Raw genomic sequence first — 5,887 nt, forward strand, 5'->3', positions numbered from 1 at the left:
GGCTCAGTCGGTTAAGCATCCAACTTCAGCTTAGGTCATGATCTCACAGTTTGGGTTCAAGTCCTGCGTCAGGCTCTGTGCTGACAGCTAGCTCAGAGCCTGGAGCCTGTCTTCAGATTCTGTGTCTCCTTCTCTCTCTGACCCTCCTCTGCTCGCATTGTCTCTCTCTGTCTCTAAAATAAATAAAAGACATAAACAAAAAGAGATTGAAGAAGAGACTGGAATCATCCCTGGCTTCAGCGAACCTTCATAGTAGCAGGGATAATATGATTTGACCAGTAAATGAAACAGCATGAAAATATGAGCAAACTGAGGCAAGGGACAGCATCAAGCCACTGGGAGCCAGCCTCCAGATGGGTGTCATCAGAGGGCTTCTTCTGAGACCTGGACTGGACTGCGCTACAGGGATACTCATTAGGTGCCTTCGAAGGTCACATGGATAGAATTAAGATGGATAAAGATGGAGGCGGGAGGAAGGGGGCACATGTGGAGGGCACCAGGATGTGAGGGTCACCCTGCCCGTGCTCAGAAACATCCTGGCCTCTGACAGATGGCATGTCCGAGGTCCTGGATTAGAGGGATTCGCTCCAAAGCTGTGAGGCTCAAGGCCGCTGAGTTCAGAGGTGCTTGAATTCCAAGTCAGGTAAGTGAGACTTGACATATTACATAAAGGGTAAAATGTGCCTCATTGTTCACTAACCGTGTATTCTATGTGTACTCAGGGTGGAGCACGGTTCTGCCCACTGGGATGCAGAGGATTAGGAATGTGGGCGAACTGGGAGAGTGCACATCAGGTAGGGTGAGTCTTATCTAAGCGGGGGGCTGGGGAACACTGCAGGATGCTCCTGAGGCTGAAGACTGGCCCTCTCTGGTGACCACAAGGTGAAGAGGAAGAAGAGAAGTGGCGAGATGTCTGTTTCCCCAAAGGATGAATCAACAGGTCTTAGTGGCGCACTGGTGGGCTGATTTGCCAAGACCAAGCAGGAATCATGCAAACTGTGTATTTCCTTTCATCATTCCCTGAGCTGAGGCGCAACAACAACAACAACAACAACAACAACAAAAATCCCAGCTGAAAGGTAGAGGTTCCAAGCCATTGAACCTGTTAGTTTATGCTGTGATTGCACCCTGTACCACAGCATCTGTGTGACCCTGGGAAGCCGAGACAGGGACTTGATAGTCCCCACTGAGACCCGAGAAGTGATTCAGAGGCTTAGCACCCCCACCCTGGGTGGAAGCCCTACCCATGCATGCTGGGAGAACAAACAGGGAAAGAATCCAAGATCAAGTTGTCCTTTTTAAAAAAAATTTTTTTTAAACATTTATTTATTTTTGAGAGAGTCAGAGACAGAGCGTGAACAAGGGAGGGGCAGAGATAGAAGGAAACACAGAATCCAGGTTCTGAGCTGTCAGCACAGAGCCCGATGCGGGGCTTGAGCTCACAAACCACGAGACCAATATGAGCCGAAGTCAGACGCCTAACAGACTCAGCCGCCCAGGCGCCCCTGTCTTTCATTCATTCAACCAGTGTTTATTAAGGATCGGCTTTGCATAAAGCACGAGCAATCGTATGGAACATAAACTCCACGTATCGAAGTCTCTCGATGCTTTAAGACTTGGGGGACATGTCTCCTCATCGGCAAACATCGCGTGCCATAGCCATATCTGGACCCCCTGGTGTCTGAAGCACGGGAGGATCAGGCCTGGCTTCACAAATGGACATGCAGGTGAAGGAAGGAATACTTGAAGGGGCCACCAAGGAAGGCTGGAGGACCCAGAGACACCTCCTGGAGAAGACGAGGGGGGACTCGGATACTGGGGTGGGCAGACTGAGAGGGACGGGTTGAAACGGGACCACACGCCAGAGGGCTGGAGATGAACACAGCCTGTCGCCTCCGTGGGAGGAAAGGATAGTGACTCCTTATCTATGACTCAGACTCAGCCAACATGGTCTGTCTTATCTGCTCTTTACAAGCTCCTGCCCTGAAGGGTGACAGAGAGATTACTGTTAAATCTACCGTGGTTTCAACATGCTTCATTTTGTTAATTTAAACATCCCCTGAAGGTAAAGCTCAGAATGTGGGGACAATTACTCAGTCTCCCCATTCTCTCCTGCTCTTTTCTAAGAGAAAAGAGGGGTGTGTGGTGTGCAGAGTGGGGGGTTCACTTGGCTTTGGGGAAGAAGCATTTATATTGTCTGTGAGTCCTCTGGTTGCTGGCTGCTCTCCTGGCCTCAGTTCTGACTCTATCTGCTTGGAGACAGCTCAGATTCCACAGGTTAAGGGCTCAGCCCTCCAAGATCACCCCTCGCCTCTCAACCTTAGGCTCTGGTGGCACGTCCAGGTTGTCCCTGGTGCTCCGGACCAGCTGACTGTAGATCAGCGGTTCCCATGACCTGCTTCGCAGGTTCTGTTAATTTGCCAGAGGGGCTCCTAGAACTCAGAGAAACATTTGAGTTATAGATCACCAGCGTGTTATAAAAGGATACAACTCAGGAACGTACAGATGGAAGGGACGCACAGGGCATGGTATGTGGGAAGGGCGGGACTTCCGGGCCATCTCCAGCTGCACTCTCCCCGTAACTCCACATGTTCACCAGCCTGGAAACTCTCCAAACTCTGTCCTTTTGGGTTTTTGTGGAGGCTTCATTACATAGCCAGAATGGATTAAATCATTGCTTGCTGCTGACTGATTCAATCTCCAGCCTCTCTCTGCCTCTCCCTTCTCCCTGGAAGTCTGGTGGTGTGTGGAGGGGGTAGGGGGGTGGGACTGAACGTTCCAACCTTCCAATCACATGGGGCCACCAGCCTCCTTCCTTAGGTGACCCAGAGGCTTTCCCAAAGTCACCTTGTGAACATAACAAAAGATACCTTTATCACTCTTAGCACAGGAAATCTCAATGGTTTGAGGAGCTGGGTACCTGAAACTAGGAGGCAGACCAAATACATATCTCTTATCATAAATCACAGTGTTACACCCCCCCTCTCCCCTTGTCACAGTGAGCCCCATAGCGGGCTTGTTGGATTTCAACTCAGCTGCCTCCCACACTGGTGATGCTGAAGATGGGGTGCTTCTGGGTCCCATCTACGTCACTGGAAGTTGAGGAGGCCCAAGAAAGCTAAGCTGCAAGGGGGAGAGAGAAAGCCTGTGGGGGAGGGGCCGAGGGGAGGAGAGAGGGAATCCCAAGCAGGCTCTGCACTGTCAGTGCTCAAGTGGGGCCCGAACTCAGGAACTGTTCCTTCCAGATCATGAACTGAGCCGAAACTGAGAGTCGGATGCTTACCTGACTGGGCCACACAGGCGCCCCAGCACGGGAGAGTTTGCGCCTCCCCACCTTGCATTACCAGGTCTATGCTGATGTGGCTGTGACCACAGAGCAGCCTGAGGGGACCTTCCAGAGCCAAAGCCCTTACAGGTAAGTGAGCAAAACAATGGGGGCAAAGACACGTACTGCTTTCCAGCTAAGGCTTCCCTCTCCTGCCTCTCCCTGCTTTCTTTTTCTCACCCTTTCCTGGACCTGCTGCAAAATAATCCTGGTCCCGTTGAGCAGCGTCTCATGGCATGGCTGTCATGGACCAGTGGGACCATGAGGTGGGTTTCCTGGGCTGCATTCATGACAGACTAAAAAGGACCTAAAGAATTGTTTAAAAACACATCCCGAGTCAATAACCCCATTTGTCTGGATGCAAATTCCTGCTTCTGCTGCTGACTTACTTTTTCTTTCTTTGCCTTTAACTTTATATTTAAAAAATCCTCATATTCCCCCCGGACGCAGATAGGTTCCTTAAACCACTGGAAAAGATAAAAAAGAAGAGCTCATTGAGACATATTATAGATGTTTCACAAATTTCCATCTTCAAAGGAGCCCCGCACCATTCTGCAGGTGAAACCCAGGTGTGGCAAAGTTAAAAGACTGGCTCAGGGCTCTGCGTTCCTAGGAACAGAACCAGAATTGAGGGCTAAGTCTTGACTTCCAGGTGTCTGGGTCCGGCCACCATATCCCGGCCTATCTGAAGTACAGACTGAGATCCCCAGGGCTCAGGGAAACACTAGATGGGAATGGAGGGGCAGGGCTGGACGCCAGGCAGAGAAACAGGATGGATTCGGGGGAGGGAGAAGGGGGTTGGTGGAAGGTTTCTAGGAAAAAGGAATGCGGGGGAGAAGCAGTGTTTAAAGCGGTTCACCAGGGAGAGGCTGCAGGAGGTTTCTTTGCATCAACTCTGGAGAGACAGCTTTTCTCCTAGTGGGAGCCTTCTGAGCGCTCTCCCCTCCTGGGCTCCATCTGCCTGGTCCCCTACTAAGAACCGCACTGGCAAACCAGCAGGTGCCTCTGAAGCCTGGGTCCCATCCTCCCTGGGGGCACGCCAAGACCCTCCTGTCCTCCAGGATCCCTCCTGCTCCTGCACCCTGGCTGCTCCGAGGCTCCCCCCCCCCCCTTCCCGCGATGACCCTTCCACCACATTCCTCACTCACTGGATGCTGCGGAGGAGACAAGCACTATATAAATGCTAAACAGACACCCTCGCCTTTCCTCGGATAAATAGACCCGCCAGCTCCCGCTGTCAATCCTACACCTTTCATGAACACAGACAGATCTCCCGAGAAGGGGGGAAATGTTGGTGTCGCTTCTCCATTTAATTCTGCGATTTACCCTCAATCTTGATACCAGAATATTGTGCTTTTTGTATTCTTTCCTTCTTTTCTTTCCTTTTTTTTTGGGGGGGGGGGTTATTCTTTTCTTTTTCTTTTCTTTCACTCTTCTTTTTCTCTCCAGAAAGATTTTCCGGCTTGTTATTTTAATTTCCTGGACTCGTATTCAGAAAATGGGATGCTTTTCTTCTGATTGCTCTTCTAAAATAATAATAATAACTATCCTATGTATAATACTTTCACATCACGATCTCATACAAATTCATTAGACTGGAGTCGGAGGAAACGGATTCCTGTCTTAATCCCATCTTGCACCCCCTGTGTGACCTTGGGCACATGACTTGATCTCTCTGAGTTCTGCTTGTTTCATTTGTACAACAGGCATAGTAACAGGCCTGTTCTCCCTAGCACAAAGGCTTATGCGAGGAGTAAATAGGATAATTTATATGAAAACTTGAGGTAGGTATTGATTTTTAGATGAGAAATTTGAGGCACAGAGAACCTAAATGGTTGGTCTAAGGGCTGTAGCTTATAAGCAGCAAGGCCGTATATAAACCAGGCTCTTCTGACAACAAGTGATCTATCCACAAACCACAACCCTGAGTGATGGCTGGCACTTGGGCAGATGGACATAAAAGCCAATATTACAAAACACAGCAACAGTTAGCATTTATGCACACTTACGATGGGCCAGCCACTCTTCCAAGAGCTTTGCTGTATTAACTCATTCAATCCTTGTAATAACGCTGTAAGTCTATTCATGGTATGTTTCTTTTATACAGATTAGTGTCTCTAAGGTCACAGAGCTGAATCTGAGCACAGACTGGAAGGCCTGTGTCACTAACCGGTAGCCTATCCTGCCTCTGAGCCCGTGTGTTTACAAACTGGACCTTTAAAAGAAGGCGGAGGAGGGACCAAGCTTCAGGAGCATGGGGCCACTGACCTCCGTAAACACACTGCAAGGTCGATCTCAGCGGCTTGCTGACCAGACTGGCGGTTGCATGCATCAGAGCCTCCTGGAGAGCTCGTTAAAACACGGAGGGCTCCTTCTCTCTCCCAATTTTTACTCTCCTCTTCAGGGCTGGAACTTGAGAATTTGCATTCCTAACAAGTTCCTGCGTAGTATGGATGCTGCCAATTTGGGGAGCACATTGGGAGAAACACAGCCCTAGAAAGTAGAAGATGAGAGACGGTAAGAAGCCGGATCCCAGGTGCAGCCGGCTAAGGACTTGCCCTT

General features: G+C 49.9%; 1 long non-coding RNA gene across 1 annotated transcript in view; it reads left to right on the forward strand.

The window, feature by feature from the left end:
- Positions 1–3,239: 3,239 nt before the first annotated feature.
- The window catches only part of LOC115286721, an 8,697-nt gene continuing 6,049 nt past the window's right edge, over positions 3,240–5,887 (forward strand). Inside the window, exon 1 of the long non-coding RNA XR_003906231.1 lies at positions 3,240–3,415. This is a non-coding gene — a long non-coding RNA (uncharacterized LOC115286721). The remainder of the gene's footprint in view (positions 3,416–5,887) is intronic.

This window comes from Suricata suricatta, chromosome 3 (assembly GCF_006229205.1).
Source record: "Suricata suricatta isolate VVHF042 chromosome 3, meerkat_22Aug2017_6uvM2_HiC, whole genome shotgun sequence".
In the NCBI taxonomy this organism is placed as follows: domain Eukaryota; kingdom Metazoa; phylum Chordata; class Mammalia; order Carnivora; family Herpestidae; genus Suricata; species Suricata suricatta.